The sequence below is a fragment of the Desmodus rotundus genome, chromosome X (assembly GCF_022682495.2).
Source record: "Desmodus rotundus isolate HL8 chromosome X, HLdesRot8A.1, whole genome shotgun sequence".
NCBI classification, from domain to species: domain Eukaryota; kingdom Metazoa; phylum Chordata; class Mammalia; order Chiroptera; family Phyllostomidae; genus Desmodus; species Desmodus rotundus.
The window spans coordinates 79614690-79636650 of record NC_071400.1 but is presented as its reverse complement, the minus strand read 5'-3'; the positions used below and the strand labels follow the sequence as shown (position 1 = coordinate 79636650).

The following is a 21961-nucleotide window of genomic DNA, read 5'->3' as shown; positions in this document are numbered from 1 at the left end:
GAGTAGCTGAAGCAAAATTATGGCAGTTAGAGGGTGAGCTTAATTTATAGAGAAAAGTAAGGCGATGAGATTCTAAGGCTAATCCTAGTCCCTTCTTGAAATTTTGCCTGTGCTTTGGATTTTTTGTTTTTGCTTAGGAAAGGACTGGTTTATGTTGCATTTTAGACTAATTAGAATTGTTTTGTTAAAGATCTAGTAAACAGGGTAAGATTTATGAAATGTATTTATGAATGTGTCAATCTAAAGAATGCTCCTTACTTATGTTTAAGTCAGGGAAAAATATATGACTTTAGTAATAAAAGGTACAAATTATGACAATATGTTTTGAAGGAAATAAAAGTAGATGGTTCTCATTTCTGGGTGAGTTAAAAGGAAATAGGAAAGTTGCAGGATTGTATAGAGGGGAGAAACAAAAAGACAAGCAAAGGAGAACATTTTGTGTTTTCTCTACCCAAATTAGTAAGTCAGATTATGTGTATAGTCTTTATGTGTTCAGTCTTCATGTGTATGGTCTTTATGTGGTATGTGTTTGTGTGTGTATCACATGTGGTGCATTTTCTGCCTCCAGGTGGCATAATTAGGGTGTAATATTTTATCGGCCTGAAGAAAATAAACACTTACGTAAATTAAGCAGGATCCTGTGGTCTGGAAATATCATTTGATGTGAAAACTGGTTTTAAGATTAATTAATGTCTTTTGAAGTTATTTCTATAAAAAAATGTGTTGTTTTACACAAAGTTCATGTTACACTCTTTGGTTAAGTTTGTTTGACAGCCTCGCCAACATTTAAATTTTAAGAGAGTTTTTTAACTGAGAAATGACTTTGAGTTATTCCAATGGGCCTCTGGAATACATCAAAATCTTGTTCTCCCTTTTTTATAAAAGAAGTTTGGGAATCAATTAGGCCTATTTAACATGCTTAAAGTACTTGGAAAGCTTTGTCAAATAAAGAAATAATAAGCATGTTCTATTTGTGTACCCATATTTTTATGTTCCAGAGATTATGTAAATTCTGATAAACTTTTATTTGTATTTTTAGTTGTTACCTTAAGATGTTGTTGCAGGAAAGCAAAGTCCTTTGTCATCTGCATTATACTGAACTGTGTAACCATGTCATTTTACATCTTGTCATTTATAAACAGTTAATGTTTTGCTCCACTGCATTTGCAAAAATATATTACGTCTTGGGAGGGGATCACAGAGAGGACTGATTTGTTTTGGACTGTATATTTCTGAGAAAGGATTTCATTCATATCTTTGAATTGAGTGAAGATTGCTGGAGCTTGGTGAAATGACTGGATTTATAGAGGTGATTGCAGATGATCGGGATCAAGAGAAATTAATTATGGGGCATAATAAACTGTAGATAATTGTGGCTTTGGTAACTCTTTGTTGAAAATACTGCTAATTTTTCATCATTTGTTTTTCAGGCATAAGAAAACTTTCTGTTTCTTAAAGCAGTTTGGTAAAGTATGCTCTCATGAGCAATGCTGAGGCATTTATCTGTTTTTTCTCTACTTGATCCCTCTGGAATTTGGAAGCTCTTAATGAGTATTATTCTTTCCATCGCAATATGTTCATTTGCATAAATAGTAATCTGATTTCTTCATAATGGGACATATGAAGCCAGTTTCCAATTGTGATTTTATTAACCAAGACTGTGACTGGAATGTCATGCCTGAAGGAGGCATGCCCGGAGTCTGGTTGTTACCAGAAAGCCTTCAGGAAGTGTGATTGACTTTTGAAGCTGATAAAAGCCCACTGGAGAAATGGCCTGGCACCGAGGTTGGTTGTGTGGTTCATGGCAGTCTTTCCAGGTAAGGAGTGAAGATTGCTTTCTTGAAAGATGGCAAGGAGTAACCTCAAGGCACTATGGGAACCTCAAGGACTTGAGGAATAGGCACTGTGGGTAAAGCCTGATGGCAGGCGTGTGTGGCTCAGCTTCTGTGCCCTGGAGGGCCGACTGAAGCTAAATCTCAAGATTCCTAGTGTAAGTTCCAGTAAAGCAGTCTTAAGGAGCCAGTATGATCAATTGGTATTCCTGTTGTGTTTATGCAAATAATCAGGCCAATTGAAACTTGACTTAATGCAATAAATGAATTGGCCTTGATTTGGCTCTTTGATAAAAATAAGGGTGATTTTTAGGAGAAAGATTATATTTCAATAAAATCTCACAATTATGGAAATTAGCTCTAATTCACTGTATTGTTTGTAAAATGTTATTTCTCACGTATGAACTAGACTGGATCCTGAAGTTTTCCACTTTTTCTTTCAAACGAGTGTTTCATTTTTCCTTCATCCCTTGATTTGGAATTAGTGAGAATTGCCGATACAGTATCAAACACACAGAATTTACCTGAGCACCTGATGATATTACTAGAGACATTTAACCTGCAGGTAAAGAGGATCTACCAAACTGTCTGTGTTTCATTTCATTCCAGCAAAAGCCTTGCATTTGGAAGTCTTCTCGTCTGACAGTCTTGCAGACTCGGAAACTGGTTCACGATTTGCTGTGTTCATTCACCTTTGTGTTCTTTCTGTTTTCATAGAATGTATACTATGACCTTGTTTTCCTGCCCTCTCTGTCAAATTCTTGGGGGTTGTCTGGTTGGATTCTGTGGAAACAACACCTCCCTCCAATGGGTGCAAATTCTGGCCACTGTGAATGATGACTGCCCAGACTATTGGGTCTGCACAGAGTTCCCAACCTTGGCCTCTGCTGGCCTACCATGGTGGATTCACCCTTCAAACCAGACACACCGGGACTGGCCAAAAGGATGGAAGGCTTCTGACCCCCTCTTCAAACAGATGCATGAGGAGGCGCTTTCCCTCATGAGAGAGCAGGCTAATCACACCAAGCCATAGCTCACATATGCAGTTTGGGATGGGGTGGGGTGGAAGGCAGCATTACAGGTAGAAGTACAACAGCCCATACCCATATATATTAAACACAGGAACGGGACTACAAATGAAACTGTGCAACTCATGGGATGGATGCCAGAGACCCTGTGCAGGAATATGATGGTGCTGACTGCCACAGACTATTGGTGGTATTCCTTCCTCCTTGGTCTCTTTGGCTTCTGTATTGCGCTTTTAGTCTTAGGGTGTAGCCTTCACTGTATCTGTGGTACATGGATGCAAAATGCCAACATGCTCACCACACAGGCCCCCCTACCAGAAGAATTAACACAAAGAATGTGAGGTGGAAGAGCAATGTTGGGGTGGGGTGTGGGGTCAATACATTGTTCTGCCACCACCTGTGACAAGGGCTTGCCAGGGGTCCTCCTGGCCAGAAGGAATGTGTATTGTTTTGGGAATGGATTGTAACTCCCTCCTTATTTCCTTTTGGGGGCAGCTTACTGTCCTATGACTGCTTCTTGTCCTTTTCCTTCTGCTCGTACATAGTGATGTAATGTCGCTCCTGGCCACACGTAGCTTTGTGCAACCTGGACCTGTGCTGCCTTTATCTGGGACGTCTTATAATGACCCTCAGACAAGAGGAAGTGCATTCTCTCTCATACTGACCCGCCGCTCTTGGTGCACTCCCCTGTAATGTGAGTAATAAACGGCATGTCCATATCTCCTAGTCCCCTGGGTGGTTTTCCAGAATATCACAAACATTTCAGCAGCTCCCAAGTTTGGGGCTCCTGCCATACAGCATGTCATTTTAAAAATCATCTTTATTACCTGGCTGGTGTAGCTCACTGGATTGTGCATGGGCCTATGAACCAAGGCATCGCCAGTTCGAATCCCAGTCAGGGCACATGCCTGGGTATCGGGCCAGGTCCCCAGTAGGGGGTGCTTAAGAGGCAACTACACATTGATGTTTCACTCCCCCTCTTTCTCTCTCCCTTCCCCTCTCTCTAAAAATAAATAAATAAAATATTAAAAGAATAAAAATAAAAATCTTTATTAATGTATACTTTACATATAAAAAATTTCACTAATTTTAAGTGTTCAGTTTGATGAGTTTTATCAAAAGGTATGCTACTTTATTTGTGCTTGCTTTTGTTTTTATGTGCCAAGTTTAAAGCCAGTGTGTGAATAGCAACCTCCCCCATCATCACCGGTACAACATCAGAGCCCTCAAAATCCGGTATTAGAAAATACTCGTTTCTTTATCTCTTCTACTTTCTTGTTAACTTCCTTGAAATGTTTAATTATCTCCTTAAAGTTTCCAATATTGTTTGAAGTCAAGCCCTATTTTTCCCTTAGTCACCCTGTAGTAGGCACTTAGATTGCCAAGAGCAGAGTAGGAATGATATACAGGCTGGGTAGGGGAGGTCACAAAGACGGAAAGCCCCAGATGCCTAGCAAGGGACAATTATAAGGTGGGACCTTGCCCCCACGGTGGTCTTTTCTCCCCTAGCATATCACTGGCCATGTGGTTTAGACCCCCCTGACCTTTCATATCACTAGTCATGTGGTAGACGCCTTTAGAGGAGGAACAAGATGGCTGGAGAACAGTCTCCTACAGCTCCCAAATGAGCCCTTGCGGGACCACTCCCTTAAGCATTGAGCCCTAGAGATAACACCCAGGCCTCAGTTATGTTTCAGCTCCAGGCCCAGAAAACCAGCAAGGCCAGGCAGGGCGATGCCATGGCTGCATCAGGACTAGCTGGGAAGACTAATGACCCCTGTCCTGATGCCAACCAATCAGTAGAGACCACAACCTTGAAAGAACATGCCAGGAACGCTGATGAATATTCTATTCAGATTCTTCCCGGAGACCTCCAGATAAAAGCCCTCCACACAAAGGACTCAGTGCAGCTCTTTCTCTCTCTCTAGAGAACGCTCACACCTCTCCCACGTCTCCTTCCACCAGGCACACTCTGTTTTTGTTTTTGTTTTTCTAAAGTTCCAAAGGCCCTTCTTTTGCTTCTGCAACTCGTTTCCTGAACCTATGCAGCCCCAGCTGGGTCACCCTTTCTACCTCTGTGACTTTCTAAATAGACTTTCTCATATGATTTGAGTGTCTTGGCTCTGAATTCTTTCTTTGCTGAAGTCAAGTACTGAGGTTGCTGAACCAAGGTCCAGTAACATTCTGGTGGTATATTGCTGCTAACAACCCCTGCAGATGTAACTTGAAAAACCTACTCTCCGCATTGAAACTGAAGATCTACGTAAGATATTAGTAGTCAGTTCCTTTGGAAGGAACCAGTGTTGAGTGGCAACCTGAATACCTGGAAGCCTATCACAAAGCTAAGGGGCCTAGACAGCCAGTGATATTTCCCCAGAGATGGCATAGCCACATTGTAGTAAAAAAAAAATGAATCTGCTATATTCAGTTATTTTTAGGTTCAATGAGGTCAGTCTCCATCTGTTAAACAAGAATTTTAACATCCATAGCTGAAAGTCTTTTCTTTTTAAAGGGTTTATTAAGCCATTGCTAGCAAAACAAAACAAAAAAAGGGAGACTGGTCTCGAGGCATGGAGTCTAAAACCCCAGCAGCACGGCTAGGTAGACAACATGTCAATGGTCCCAGATGTTTGCAAGTGTTTTTACGCATCAAGTAGAGGGGAAAAAGATGTAAATGCTTTTAAAAGGATTTAACCCAGTTCTGGGACAAGGAAAGCAGAGTCCACAAGGAAGAAGCCCATGCCCCTGTGGACGAGCTGTGGCAACAGATTGGGAAGTTCATGCATTCCTGGTTCTGTAGTGCCTGGCTGTTCTGTGTGTGTGTGTGTGTGTGTGTGTGTTTTATTTATTTATTTTAGACAGAGGGGAAGGGAGGGAAAAGAGAGGGAGAGAAACATTCATGTGTGGTTGCCTCTTCTGTTCCCTTTACTGGGGATCTGCCCTGGCCCGCAACCCAGGCATGTGCCCTGACTGGGAATTGAACTGGCAACCCTTTGGTTCCCAAGTCAGCACTCAGTCCACTGAGCCACACCAGCCTGGGCTGTTCTCTTTTTTGGATAATCATGGAAATAGCTGCCTGGAAATTATTCTTAAGCTCCAACAGATACACAGGAATGTGAGCAGTCTTTTGTCAGAGCTTGTCTACAGCTATTAACAGGCTAACCATTCTCTTTCTCTCACTCTTCAGCTGCTCTCATTTTAATTTAGAACATCTCAGAATTGTTTTCTCGTCACATCCAGCCTCATAACTGTCCTCATAACCCACCTCCAACTCACAAATCTTTCTGAATTGTCAAGCATGCAGAGGGTGTAACACAAACGGGACACTGAGAAGTCAAAGTTAGAAAGCAGAAGTCACCACGAAAATAAATGCTTCTTTGGAATTCCACAAATCTTCAGGAAAGTTTGGGGCTTACATGGAGTATTGAATGGGAACTGAAGCAATTTTACTGAGATAGCAAGAGGGAGATTTGAAAAATGGGCCCTTTACCAGCCTGACAATTTGTGAAAAGGCCTGGAGCAGAGGTTATATAAGTATTTTGCTGAGACTTTCAAAAATAAAACCAAGGAGACGGAGAGTATAACATACAATAAGATTGAAGCAAAAACAAAACAAAACAAAACAAAAAACCAACCAAATTGTTTAGAAACTTAAAAAGAAATATAGTTTGCATAGAAAGATCTCTAAAAAGAATTGGATTCAGCACAACAAGACAGTCACAGGTTTTCCCGAGTACAAAGGTATATAAGAAAAAATAAAGGGGGAGGTGGTGGTTCAGTCCAATAAAGCAGAATTAATTTTGATGCTGAAGCCTAAAGACATTTTATTTAGGAAGATTTTTATGATAGCAATATATTTAATGTAATATCTTTGAGGGTCACCTTAACTCCTATTTTCTGAAACCTTGCACCTCTCGGAGCATTGCATTGTAATCTATGCTACTTTTCAGGAATAAATCTAAATTTCCATTTCTGTAAACTGGGACTAATAATAGTGTTTGCCACAGAGGAATTTTTTGAGGATTAAGGGCTTTAATGCATGTAAAACCCTTAATACAGTGCCTGAGAGATTAAGTGCTAAAGAAAGGAAAACAGTCTGTGTTATACTCACACAAAAAAAGATCCTCTGTTGTTGCTATTTTTGCTGATATTAGAAGTGATCTCATTTGCCAATAAAAGTCACCTTAGAAATTTACATTAGAATGCTCATTATCTGTGGGTGGCAAAGAGTTAAATTAAAGGACCAGGAGAAGCTTTGCCTGGAGCAATAAATGGAAATCACCTCCCTCCCTCCCTCCCTCGTGTTTTCTACAGGCTTCTACGGAGATCAGATCTCTGTATTACGTTTTGGGGTCCTAGAATGTTAGATCTGGAATCAAATTTAAAATGAATCCAGGGCAAGTCCAACGCCTTAAAAAATCAGGAAACCTGCCTGAGTGTCTGAGTGGCTGGTCTAAAGTCAGTTAATAGGAGATTTGGGACCAAAACAAAAAAGAAAATCCTCCAATGTTATCAGTGAATTTCAATAACTAGTCAACCAGGTAAGATAGCATTACTGGGGATTCAAAGACACCCATAGCTTTGAGGAAATCTTGGTGCCTACAAATAAGGCTATAGCCTCCAGGTGTCTTACCTTCTTGACAAAAAAAAAAATCCTTATCCCCACAGCTCTAAGCTTTAAAGAACAGGAAATTCTCTCTACAAAATCCACCTGTCCAACAGTTTACAAGTCCACACCCTATAGTCTCTCTCTCTCTGTTTTCTCCCAGTCATCAGACACACACTGACATCAGTACTAAGTGACACTCCATTGTATATATTTACATCATATTTTTATCTCAGTTTTTGTGATCCTTGTTACTACAGCACGTTTGTTAAAATGAACTATTGGAACCGTGGACCCCAAGAAGAAAGATTCATTTGATGTGAACCCCAAAAGGGAATTTATCTGCTCAGATGGACTTCCCATGGTCAACTGAGAGCCCAAATTTTATAAATAATAAGAGCCTAGTGACCATTTGCTGACCAGGACTTCTTGAGCACTCTGTATATGAGGAAGAATCTCAGATAGAACTCTCCGTTTTACCATCTGAGTCAACCACTGCAGGAATACCTGGTTTCATCTTTCTACCAATGGATTGAGACCTGACCTGTCCAATCAGAACGGCACAATTTGGAGTCCTCATTTACATAAAACGGACCTAATTGAGAACCTGGGTGGAAACTTTAAAAGATAAAAGATAAAAAACATCTTTTAAACTATAAAAGATGGTTTCCCTTTGTCTCCATGGAACACAATTTCACTTGCTACCTGAATCTGTCTCCCGGGCTGCAGCTCCTTTTTGCTCAGATGAATGTCTTCTATTTTTTTTATTTCAGTCTAAGTTTAATTTTGGTTTACAGAACACATTTCCACCTTCAGTCTTATTCCATTTATAATCAACTACATTATTCAAACCAGATGAGTTTTAAAGATTGTAAATGGTGATTTAACATTTAAAAATTTAATATCTTATTGGTTAATAAGAATTTCAATTGTATAAAATAGTTGATGTTTTAACATAATTCACTTTCTTCTTGCATTCGCATTACTGATGTTAATCTTTATAAAGGGGAGTGACCTCTCACGCCATTTTGACTTGATTCACGTAGCAGAGGAGAAGCGACACTGAGGCTGCTGAAAAGCATTGTTTTTCCCACTTCACACCCAAGATGAATGGGGAGAATTTGTGGTATTAATATTCATAAATGCCATGTTGGATGGTTGTCCCTTTTCTCACTCTTCTTCCAGAGGTATTTAGTGGCTATGGGCTGTGAAATGGGCTTGCCCCATGCCTGACCCCAAAGGCTGAAAGGGAAGCAATTCATTGAATGGAGAAAAGAACCTGATGAAGACATGGCATATGAATAAGCACATTTAAACATACATTTAAACTTTACATGGCACTGCTACATATAGGGTGGCTTTCCCTTGACCACTGACTACTGAAAATGAGACCCAAGCATGTGAATCTCGCTTACCAAATTTTCAGACTGACTTTGGAATACTGTTGCAGAAAAGCCCCTTCCCAAATAATGTGGCAGATAACAAAGGTAACACTGGATGAGTCATCGTATTTAGTAAGCAGTTATAAGGGGTTCAGAAATTAATGTTAATGGCTTGGTAGCAAGGAATCAGAGCCCAGCTAGTTACAATTTTCCATGTATTTGAACTTGAAAATATTGAGTGAGACAAAGTGAGAACATGAATCAATGAGGTACATGCAGGAACCACATTTGCACGTGCACAATCACACAACCAAAATCTCTTCAGATCTTTCCCCATCTTAGTATCAGGAACCAAGATTGACATATATCAAGATAACCAACAAGTGACTAATACAGAATCTTAATATAATCACTTCTATCTAACATTTTTCAAGACAGAAATAATTACTCTTAAAGTAGACAGTGTAGGGGCAGAACACTTTCCTCTTTTTTTCCTGTTTAGGTTCTCTGGCTTGTGTAATAATTAAATTGACATAAGACAGATTACCGGGTGAAAAACAAATGTTATATGTGCTGTACAGGAGATCCAAGACTTGAGGCCCCCAGGCAATCAGGCAATGAAGGTTAATATGATGCCCGGAACTAAAAAACAGGATATGGGCATGGGGCTTTAAAGGAGAGGAGGGCAAATCACAGGGAGGTAAGAAGAGTAGACATTTGCCCTGGCTGGTGTGGCTCAGTGGATTGGGTGCCGGCCTGTGAACCATAGGGTCGAGGGTTTGATTCCCAGTCAGGGCACATGCCTGGGTTTCAGGCCACATCCCCAGTTGGGGGTGTGAGAGAGCAACCAATCAATTTATCTCTTGCACATTGATGTTTCTCTCTCTCTCCTTCTCCTCTATACCTCTCTCTCTAAAAATAAATAAAATCTTTTAAAAAAAAAGAAGAGCAGACATTTGCTAATCAGATATTTGCCACACAGTGCAGGAATGTCCTTTAGATAAAAGTTATGTCTGGTAGTAGTAGCTCTCCTTCTGGGCTAGGATGCCTACCTAAATTCTTTTAGGCAGTTAAAGGAGAGGCAAAGAGCTTTTCCTGAATCTCCCTGGTCTCAGTTGCTTTCAGGTCAAAATAATCCACGTGCAATGGTGGTACATTTTTGGGTGACATATGCTGTTGCTCCTCAAGAGTGTAGTATTTACATTTTGCCTTCAACCGGCCCTATTTTCAGCAAACAAAACAGAACAAAGATTACATCCTCACTGCATTGTCTTGGTAGCCTAATTACTGTGAAAAGGAAAATGTCAACAACAGAGAAAAAGCTGTTTACTGTTCATTGAAACAATAGCTCAACATGTGCAATTGTGGTCAGGTGTTTCAGGAATCTGGGACTCAATATGAATGTAGGGGAATAGAGATAGCTTCTTTTACCTGCCTTAGTCTGGAAATGATACATCTGTTCCCCTTCTTTTGGTGTTCCCCTTCTTTTGGTAAACACATGGCCCTACTAGTTGCAGGGAGCTGGGAATTATAGCCGAGTTGTATGACCAAGAAGACCGGAAGAACCAAGCATTGCTTAACATAGTCTCTTGTTATACTCACAAAGGAAATAGCAGACTTCTACAGCTAATTTTTTAGCTTTGTCATTTAATGTTCATTAAAGTAGCAAGCATGTTGTATATTCAGAGAAATGTGATGATAAAAAGAAAGCATTACAAAGAGAAAGTACGGTTGTCACACGTGACAATATTTCTCTCCTATATCACTTATATTGCAAGACAGGAAGGTCGGCCTTGGGAGTTATGTAATCCTACTTACATGGCAGTCAAGGCTCGTTAGAGTAGACACCTAGAGATTTACAATGGAACTAAATGGTTGGTCTTTAACTCAGTTTCCAAAAGTCAAAACAACATATGAAGTAGTGAAATGAACAAACAGACAAACAAATAAAAACTCGTAGACACAGACAGCACTATGGTGGTTACAAGAGGGAAAGGGTGTTAAGGGGTAATAAAGGGTAGAGGGGGTCGAGTGTACAGTGACAGAAGGAAGGAGATTTGCCTTGGGATGGTGAACATACAATGCAATATACAGATGCTGTATCATAGAAATGCACACTTGAAACCTATATAATTTTATTAACAAATATCATCCCAATAAATGTAATACAAATTTAAAAAACATATGAAATAGTGTTTGGAAATACTGGCTCCGTTACCAGAGAAACTCCCAGAAACTCAGTTCTCGCCAGTGCAATTTTGATTTAGAGATCAGCAAGTCTATTAGCGTGCAAGCAGGGTTTATTAGCGATTCGTTCTCATGGAAGAGAATGGGACTAGTTAATGTGGGGGTAGAGGGTTGAAAGGCACAAGTTCAGGGTGAAGCAGGGTAAGGGTGGCGAAGGTAAGGGAAGCCAAAGGCCAAGGTGGCAAGTGCAAGGGTAGTGAGGGCCGGGATGGCCAGAGAGGTAAGAGCACCAAGCCCGCCCAACCCTTTGTCCTGAGGACTTATATAGTTGGCAGGACAAGGGGTGAGGGGGTGAAGAAGTTACATATTGATTGACATGTAAAGGTGGTGCCAGCTTTGGTGGGGGTGTGTCCAGAGTACCCAAAGGTGTTAATGGGCTTCTTCCTTTGGGGACTATGGGCCATTTCTGGTCTTTCAGGCCTTGGGATGAAAGCACAGTTTCAAAGGCTTCCTTTCCCAGATAGTGGAGACATACATAGAATTTCAAGGGCTTCCCTCCTTCCTGCCTTTATTTCCCCTCTGGCTGATCATTCTACCTTAACAGCTCTATGGGCTAACAGATCCAGCCCCACACCCTCCGGCTGCCCTCCTCTTATTACACAGCATGCAGCATGTGTTCCTTAAGCTTTCTTCAGCCCATATTATTTTACAAAAAATATCACAAGAATTTATTTCTGTTTTAATTGTATGAGGGCTTCCCACTGCCCTGAAATACTTTCCTCTTCCTTTGTAGCCACGCTATCTGCCAATGAAGCCTCCCGAACATCTTTAATGGCATAAATAATGCTGCTCCAGAACTAAAGTTGGAGTGCAGAGGGATGCTACTTCTTCAGCTGCAGTGTTATCAGACCATTGTCCTCTGAGCTGATAAGGTGCCTCTGCTTGGCTGAGATTGTTCCCATTTCCATGCTGCTATTTACTTTGCATCAGAGGCTCCGTGGGAGCTCGGGACTCTACCAAATGCCAACACACAGGGTGAGAAACTAGTGGTGCCATTCCGTGCTGCACGTACACATGAACTGGAAATGCCACCTCATGGTCCCTTTACATCTTTTCATCTGCATATACTGACCACCAGCATATTCTTTTTTTACAATATGAATATTTCTTTATTATATTTATATATATATATAATTGTTGTTTAAGTACAGTTGTCTCCATTTTCCCCCCACCACTCCCCGCCCCACCCCAGCCATCCCCACCTCCCACCCTTGATCCTATCCCACATTGGCTTTGTCCATGTGTCCTTTATACATGTTCCTTGATGACCTTCCACCTTTCCCCTGTTATCCTCCTCCCCGCTTCCCTCTGGTTACTGTCAGTTTGTTCTTTATTTCAATGTCTCTGGTTATATTTTGTTTGTTTTTTTCTTCTGTTGATTATGTTCCAGTTAAAGGTGAGATCATATGGTATTTGTCCCTCACTGTCTGGCTTATTTCACTTAGCATAATGCTCTCCAGTTCCATCCATGCTGTCATGAAGGGTAGGGGCTCCTTCTTTCTCTCTGCTGGGTAGTATTCCATTGTGTAAATGTACCACAGTTTTTTGATCCATTCATTCACTGATGGGCACTTAGGTTGCTTCCAGCACTTGGCTATTGTAAATTGTGCTGCTATGAACATTGGGGTGCATAGGTTCTTTTGGACCGATGTTTCAGGGTTCTTAGGAAATAGTTCCAGCAGATCATATTCAACAAAGTCCCATTGGCTTTCTGTTTGGAACCAGCTTGGAGAGGAGAAATAACAATCCAAAATTCTTGAATTCTTAGAAGAAGGGTCATTGCTCATAACTGTCTCTCAAATTTTTCCTTAAACTCAGAAAATACATTCCACATTTTTGCAGACTACATTAATCTAGTATTTAACCAAATCCCCCAAATCCAAAGTTATATATAGTCCTTAAACCAAGAAGTAGACATTTGAGGTAAAACAATAACAATAACAATGCGATTGTTTGCCTGGCCCTTTCAGCAAATACAGCAGTACCTGCTACAGCACTCCCTTGATTCACACGAATATCTAATATACTTGACATGGTTACTTTGACATCGAAAAAAGTGCTGAATGTTCTGACTAAGAGGAAACTCTCCTCTACTCTTTCTCCTACTGTGGGTTTGCTCATTGAAGTTTCTTCTACTTTCCCCCATGATGAGGTAGAGGCCGAGTCATGGAGACATTACATGACTCTAAACATACCATATTAACAATTTCATCTTGAAAGTGTTCACCTTGAAGGAATCCTCTCAGCAAATAGTAGTATTCCACTTTGGCACCTGAAATTTAGCTTGCAAATAAACTACAACATCTCTCTTTCTGACATACCCTCCATGGAAAATTCAATAGTGTTTGTCTTGGGAATCCTTGGGGTAAAGAGCTGTCCCCGCACCCTCAAGGATCTCATCAATATATAGGAATTTATCTTATATATCAGCAATAATGTCAAGTCCACTAAAAGTCTCAAAGGCCTTTATGTAGCCTTTGCTTCAAGGCCTCCAAAAAGGCTTAAGAATATTGGCTGTTTGTGTTTCCTTTAAGTTCAGGTTCATTTTAGATCTTAACACCAGGATGGCACTTTAAGCTCAGGTCATGAAGAAGGTTGGCATTTGGAGGTTCTGGGGGATTAGGGTTTCAACATATGAATCAAGGCAGGAGATAATCTCCCTCCACATGTAAGAATCATGTTTTTGATTTGTTTCTAATTATGTGCTGGTAGTTTGAGTGGTCCCCCAAATAAATATTTGGTGTGTTCATTCTCCATTCTTTATTTAAAAACTTATGCTTTCACAGATCAACTATTTCAAATCTCATGTTGCCATTTCTTTCAGCTATATGCACAATGAAATTTGATGTTGGTTGCCCATTGAGCTCTCTGAGAAGTAGATGCTGAGATAAAGTTAAAAGTAAAAATATTTTTTGTAGAATCATGGATGGGGAAAGAAAAAGGAGGCAGTAAAATTAGACATGAGGGGCTGCCTGAACATGATTCCGACCTGACAAAACTCCTAACAAGTCAACTGAGAGCTCCGGAGCCAACATTACTCAATAAGGAGATCCTCCCTGGGAGGTCGGCTAGACCCTTGGAACACCACCGTCCTCCATCACTGCTCAGCGGCCCTAGGAGGTCATAACCTTGGCTCACAAGTTAACATGGACCCTGATGAAGCTTATAGCTGCAGTATGTCAACTGACCACAAACCTTGGAGCTGGGTACCTGGGTAGCAAGTTCCTCCTTAAGGAGGGATCTGATTGGTGTATTTCTGGGTCTGCCACAAAGTTCAAACCTCAAACATTTAACAGATACATGAAAAAGGGAAGGAATATAAAGCAATGTGAGTATCTAAAGAACAGGAATAACTAATATTTTTGACATCTTACTATGTGGCAGAACTATTAGCCCTTCAAAACAATATCTGCATTTCTCCATCTTCCTCAACATAATGAAGAAGAAAAACATAAATATTCAACATGAATATTTTTACTGTCAATGATTTTAGTTCTCATATTGGGGCACCAATAAACATTAACTACAAACTGCACTGTTCACAAAAGAATATCTCAGTTTTATAGGTGCAGATACTGATTTAAAAATATTCAATTACTATGAGACTCGTTTATTTAGAATAATATTCTAGCATACAAATAGTACAATATTCCAAATAGAAATTAATGCATTCCATTTAATAATCTCCCAAACCAAGTTTATTGATGGATATGCATGCTTAGATGCATGTATAATTCTCAGCTTTGGACTCTAAACATTTCTTTTTTGTATTTATTGATTATTAGGCTTTTACTGATTTTCAAATAAACTGAAAATAAAGCTTCACAGGTTTTAAAGAGAGTATCCTTTGCAACTCACCATGTTTAACTTTTTCATTTTCAATCCAAATTATTTGATTTCTTAAGCAAATAGAGCACTTGGGTGAAAAATGTATGCATGGGCTAAGGAATTATATCCATGTCCAGCAAACTGGGAGCTGTCTGGGAAAGTGTTTGAATTGACTGTCGAAGGTATAGACACTGAATAGGATCCCATCTGTAATGCTGAATCACATTAAGCATTTCAGTTTTGAAATTTCATAGGTCTGCATGGTGTCCTTAAAAGTTTCTCAAAATTAGCCCTGGCTGGTGTGGCTCAGTAGATTGAGCACCAACCTGTGAACCAAAGGGTCACCGATTCGATTCCCAGTTAGGGCACATGCCTGGGTTGTGGGCCAGGTCCCCAGTCGGGGGCACGCAAGAGGCAACCACACACTGATGTTTCTCTCCCTCTCTCCCTCCCTTCCCCTCTCTATAAAAATAAATAAATAAAATCTTTTTAAAAAGTTTCTCAAAATTAGATAATGTATATCTAGATTCCAACTCAACAAATAAAATGAATTATGGTAAAATTTGTTAAGTATGATTAGATAATGAAAAATAAATAAAAATAGGAAAAAGGTATATATCTATAAAAATTTAAATTTATATTCCATACTGGTTCTTATTTCCAAAGGGCTTTATCTTAATTTCACTTTTTTCCAAGTTATTGCCTTGGAGAAATTCATTTAAGCAATGAATAATTATTAAAGGAAATTCTTCACCTTGAGAATAACTGATTTTACCTGGTACAGTCTCCCTTTTATTTCTCTGTCTTTAAATTGTAGCTATGGTAAGCCTTGTCAATTACAGAGCAGTACATCGAATGGTATCTCCAGCTATCTTTTTAATTAGTCTCCAGAGTGAAAATTTCTAGAATGTTCATATGCCTCTCCAAACACAACAAATTTTAAGCATAACTTTGATCCATATATATCAAAGTTGTGCTTAAAATTTTTTTTCAGCACATTAGTTCTAGGCTAAGAAATTTTCTCAAAACACAAATTAAATATATTTTGTAGCCCCAATCTTTGAAAACAATATATTGCCGTAACTCTGCTAGATCCCTAAGCACCTTTATTTTTTTTAATTTTTAATATAGATTGATTATTTTTAGAGAGGGGGAAAGGAAGGATAAAGCCAGGGAAACATCAATGTGTGGTTGCCTCTCAAGCGCCCCCTACTGGGGACCTGGCCTGCAACCCAGGCCTGTGCCCTGACTGGGAATTGAACCAGCAACCCTTTGTTTTGCAGACTGGCACTCAGTCCACTGAGCCACCCCAGCCAGGGCCCTAAGCATCTTTAAACATAAAATATTTTTCAGCCCTTTTTATCTGCTCTCCATCTTATAGTCTAGTAATATAGCTCAAGTTAAAACTTTTCAATTATCTAGTCCTCCTACCTCCTCAAGATCCCCCACCCCAACACAGTTGTATCTTTCAATGGTCCCAAAGTCACCCAAAATATAGCAAAATCTCTACTTTCCTTAGCAAGGCATTAATGGCCTCCAAAGCCTGGTCCCTGTCTCTCTTTCCAGGAGTATCTCTCTACACTTCTGTCTTACAGTTTAAGCACTAGCAAAAGAAATGTTAACTCCTCTTTTCTACTTTGCCATCTCTACTGCACCCTTCCTCACTATTTTCTAAGGACCAGTGTCCATTTCCTCTCTGTTGCATTCTGTGCATGCCCTTATAACCTGGCTCCTCCTGTTTTATTGTAACTATTGATCCCCACACAACAAGGTCTATGTTACAGACCTGTGTGCATCACAAATTTCAAGTTCTGACAATTCACTTATGAGATGTTTTCCTTCCAAATTCACAATAACAGCAGTAATATTTTGAAGAGTTTATATATATATATATATATTTCTACATATACACAGTCGAACATACTGATATCAGTGTTCCGAATTTACAATAGTATCATAGTGAGTATGTCAAACTGAGTTACTTTTTGCAAAGTTAAATATTTCCCTTTTTATTGATGTAATTGACATGCAACAATTGTGTCAGTTTGAGGTGTACAATGCGTTAGTTGGATACACATATATATATCAGTCTGATTACTACAATAGCTCCTTTTTGAATTAATTTTTTTCTATAGAAAATACAGGGATGTACTATAACATTCAAAAGCTACAAAATGGTAAGTTTCAAAAATCGCCTCTCGAACTCAATTTTCCGCCAGTCTAGCAGTTCTTTGTAATGACAATATTGCTACTAGGTACTTGTGTATTTCTAGATATTTCAAGCTTTTCCAAACAAAGATTTTATTTATATATATATATATATTTTAAACATAATTTCCTTTCCATGAGGCAACTTTCTTCTAATATTGAGAGGGAGAAAGAACTAATGGAAAGGAAACGTAAAATCTAGTACTTCCCACCCCCTCACCCCCCACCCTCCGTTAACCTCCTGCACGTGGTTGGCATAATGTGTACAATATGTGTACGTCCTTTGTTTTTCTAATGCTGGGCTTTGCCTATCAGAGCTTTTTAGAATTCCTATTAAAGAGAGATTGTATTTATTTCCTGTAGTAGAAACCTAATATATCTTACCTTGTCAGGTGCTGAACATGGCATAGGTTGTATCTGTGAGCACATTACCACTGAATTCTAGATTATTTGAAATTTTCCTCCAATGCTCTAAATCTGCCTGTTGTATTGCTCTTATATTTTACTTACCCCTAGTATAGCTGGATCCTCATTTAATTTTCTTCTGTTGGGCTTGTTTTGCTGTACTAAAGCTTCTCTTGATTTTGGTAACTTAGAGAAAAGTCCATGAGAGCTAGATTTATGTTTTTCATTTATAAATGCATCCAATCTGCATTATAACTCTTTGATTCTGTGACTATTTGAGTAATTATAGATTGTGAGAACCCCTGAATCTGATAGTTTTGTTAAGTGTATAAGCAACTCAAAGTCGATGCTTTAAAATAATCATTTATTATTAGAATGCACTGGGAGATACTTGGTTTCAGTTAGACCCAGCTGGGTGGCTCTGTAGTTGGGCTCTTTCACGTGTCTGTGGCTTGGCTGGTACACTCTACTTTAGGTAGCGAATAAAGAAGCTTACTTGTGAAGCCCAATTTCATGTGACTTGAGTCCATGAACTTGGAGCAAGCCTAGCTAATCCAACCCCACCCAATCTACCTGAAGACTGTATCACGTAAGTCCTCTCAGAAGCAGCCAAAAAGAAGGCATTGAACACGCAAGAGATTTATTGAGAGATTTGCTTCTGAAGGATAAAGGGGAATGGAATAGGCGGGACTAGGTGGGAAGAGACTTCAAACTGCAATGCAGGTCTGCCCCTTGTGAAAGGGGAGAAAGAAAGAGGGGAAATTTGGTAGAAAGAGCTTCCTTCAGACTGCAGGGCTGCTTTGAGAAAGTGTTCGCCAGCTGGATGGGGAATCCCAGAACACACAGGCCCATTTGAGGAGTCGCATGCTGGGCAGGAATGGTTTGGCTCCCGCAAACTCAGTTTGTTCAGGACCAGCCTGAGGATAATACAGCCTTCACAAGAATGCCGAGGTAGAGCCAAAAGGGCATGTTAGCTGGAGGCTTTCAGCAAATTGCTCTTCTTTCAAGTTCTCTTTGGAAGGAAAATTTGAATGATATAACTTAATGGTAGCTACTAAGATTCTTTCCAGAAAATAAACATTAGAATGTCCTTCAATACATAAAGCCTAGGTTAATGGATTTATTCTGTATTATAGAGTGTAAACTTGTACATCTTGATTAATAAGACCCTAAGAGAAAAAGAAAAACAAAATTTTTCAGGGAGAAGGACAACAAATTTGTTTACTATATGCGTTCTTGATAACTTGGTAAGTTAAAAACAAACTCCACAATAGCTAACAAAATACTGCTGGAGAACAGTGTTAGAACTACAAATTTGCCATTACAAAGTAGTCATGGGGATGTAAAGCACAGCATAGGGAATATGGTCAAGCATTTCGTAATGACTATGTGTGGTGCCCGCTGGGTACTGGGCTTATTAGGGGAACACTTCCTAAACTATATCAATGTCTAACCACCATGCTGCACACCTGAAACCGATATAATATCAAATGTCAACTTAATTGAGAAATAAATTAGTAAATAAATTTGAAACAAAGATGAAGAGATTAAAACAAATTGTACCAAGTCCACTCTGCCTGTGCTCTGTAAATGGAAGAACAGCGCCTGGATGGCAGCACGTGTGTTTACAACACAGTTTACTGAATAGTTTAAGCCCACTATTAAGATGCACTGCTTAGAAATGTCCTTTCAAAACATTACTGCTCATTGACAATGCATTTGGTCACTTAAGAGCTCTGATGGAGATGTACAGCAAGACTAATGCTGATTTCATGCCTGCTTACCTAACACCCATTCCGCTGCCCATAGATCAAGGCATAATTTCAACTTTCCACTCTTTTTATTTCAGAAATACATTTCATAAGGCTATAGCTGCTATAGGGAGTGATTCCTCTGATGGATGTAGGCAACATAAATTGAAAACCTTATGAAAAGAACTCAACATTCCAGATGCCATTCAGAATATTCATGATTCATGGGAAGAAGTCCAGCTAAAAACATCAACAGGGGTTTAGAAGAAGTTGATTCCAACCCTCATGGATGACTGGGAGGGGTTCAAGACTTCAGTGGAGGAAGTAACTACAGATGTGGCAGAAGCTGCAAGGGAACTAGAATCGGAAGTGGAGCCTGAAGATCTGAGTGAATTACTACAATCTCATCATAAAACTTTAACAGATGAGGAGTTGCGTCTTATGGATGAGCGAGGAAAGTGGTTTCTTGAGATGGAATCCACTCCTGGTGAAGATGTTATAAAGATTATTGAAATGAGTCTTGGCTGGTGTAGCTCAGTGGATTGATCACTGGACTGTGAGGCAAAGGGTCTCTGGTTTGATTCCCAGTCAGGGCACATGCCTGGGTTGCAGGCCAGGTCCCCAGTAGGGGGCATGCAAGAGGCAACCACACATTGATGTTACCCTCTCTTTCTCTCTCCCTTTTTCTCTCTCTAAAATTAAATAAATAAAATCTTTAACAAAAAAAAAATTACTGAAATGACAACAAAGGATTAGAATATTGCCTAAACTTAGGTGATAAAGCGGAGGCAGGGTTTGAGAGGATCATCTCTGATTTTGAAAGTTCTGTTGTGGGAAAAATGCTATCAAACAGCATCACGTGCTACAGAGACATCATTTGTGAAAGGAAGAGTTCATCAATATGACAGACTTCATTGTTGTCTTATTTTTTATAATCAGCACAGCCACCCCAACATCAAGGTAGGACCCTCCGCCAGCAAAAAGAATATGCCTTACTGAAGGTTCAAGTGATGGTTAGCATTTTTTTTCAGCAATAAGGTATTTTTAAATTAAGATATGTACATTGTTCTTTTAGACATAATGCTTCTGAAGTTAATAGATGACAGTATAGTGTAAACATCACTTCTATATGCACTGGGAAACCAACAAGTTTGAGTTACTTTCTTTATTGTGATATTCACTTTATTGCCATGGTCTGCAACTGAACCCACAGTATCTCTGAGGTATGCCTGTAGAACTTTCAGAATGTAGCAAAGGAAAATCTAGGTGACCTTGGGTTTGGTGATGAGTTTCTAGATACAATACCAAAAGCATGGGCAATAGAATAAACCAATCGGTAAGTTGGACTTCACTGAAATCAAAATGTTCTACTCTGTGAAACACACTGTTAGCATAAAAAGACAAGCTAGTGACTTGGAGAAAATCTTTTAAAATCATATATCTGATAAAGGATGGGTATCCAGACTATAAAATGAACTCTTAAAACTCAGCAATAATAAAACAACCCCACTAAAAATGACAAAAGTTCTGAGTAGGCACCTCACCAAAGAAGTTAAACACCAAATACGAGCATGAAAAAAATTTCACCATTGTGTGTTATTAGAAATTGCAAATGAGATAACTACAAATCTATTAGAATGGCTAAAATTGAAAAGAAATACCCTGGTAATACAGAATGCTGGTGAGGATGTAGAACAGTAGAAATTCTCATTCACAGCTGATAGGAATGCAAAATGGTACCATCACATTGGAACACAATTTGGCAGTTTCTTACAAAACTCAACATTGTCTTAGTACACAACCCACCAGTCACACTCCTAGGTATTTATCAAAATGAGTTCAAGAAGTACGTCCACACAAAAGCTTTTACATGAATGCTTATTGTAGCTTTATTCATGATAAAAAACTGGAAGCTACAAAGATGTCAATAGCCAACGAACAAAACTGTGGTACATCCATACAGCGTTAAACATGATTATTCAGCACTAAAAGGAAATAAGCTATCAAGTTATAAAAAGACATGGAGGAAGTTTAAAGGTTATCACTAAGTAAAAGATGTATGTCTCTCTCACTCTCTCTCTCTCTCTCTCTATCTATCTCACTCTCTAGCTCTCATATGCTATATGATTTCAACTTCTCTGAAGAAGATAAAACTACAGAATAAAAAGCCATCAGTGGTCCCCAGGGATTCAGAGGGATGGGAGAGGGATGAATAGGTGAAACACAGGGATTCTTTACGGCGATCAAACTACTTTGTGATGGAACTCCTCTGTATAACACTGCAATGCAGGATACATGACTTATGCGTTGGTCAAAACTCACAGAATTGTACAACACAAAGAATAAACCTTAATGTAAGCTGTGTTTTTTCTTTAATAATAATACATAAATATTGGTTCCCCAATTTTTAACAAATGCATCATACTAATTCCAGATGTTAAAAAATAGTAGAAAATGAGGGGGAGAGATTTTTTGAATTCTCCATACTAACTGTTCAATCTCTCTCTTTCTTTCTTTTTTAAGATTTTATTTATTTTTAGACATAGTGGAAGGGAGAAAGAAAGAGCGGTAGAGAAACATTGGTGTGTGAGAGAAACATCAATGGGTTGCCTTTTGGCCCGCAACCCAGGCACGTGCCCTGACTGGGAATTGAACCGGCCACCTTTTGGTTCTC

At 39.4% G+C, this 21961-nt stretch overlaps 1 pseudogene; it reads left to right on the top strand.

The window, feature by feature from the left end:
- The window catches only part of LOC139440528 (tigger transposable element-derived protein 1-like), a 38969-nt pseudogene extending 18747 nt beyond the window's left edge, over positions 1–20222 (top strand).
- The last annotated feature ends 1739 nt before the right edge of the window (positions 20223–21961 follow it).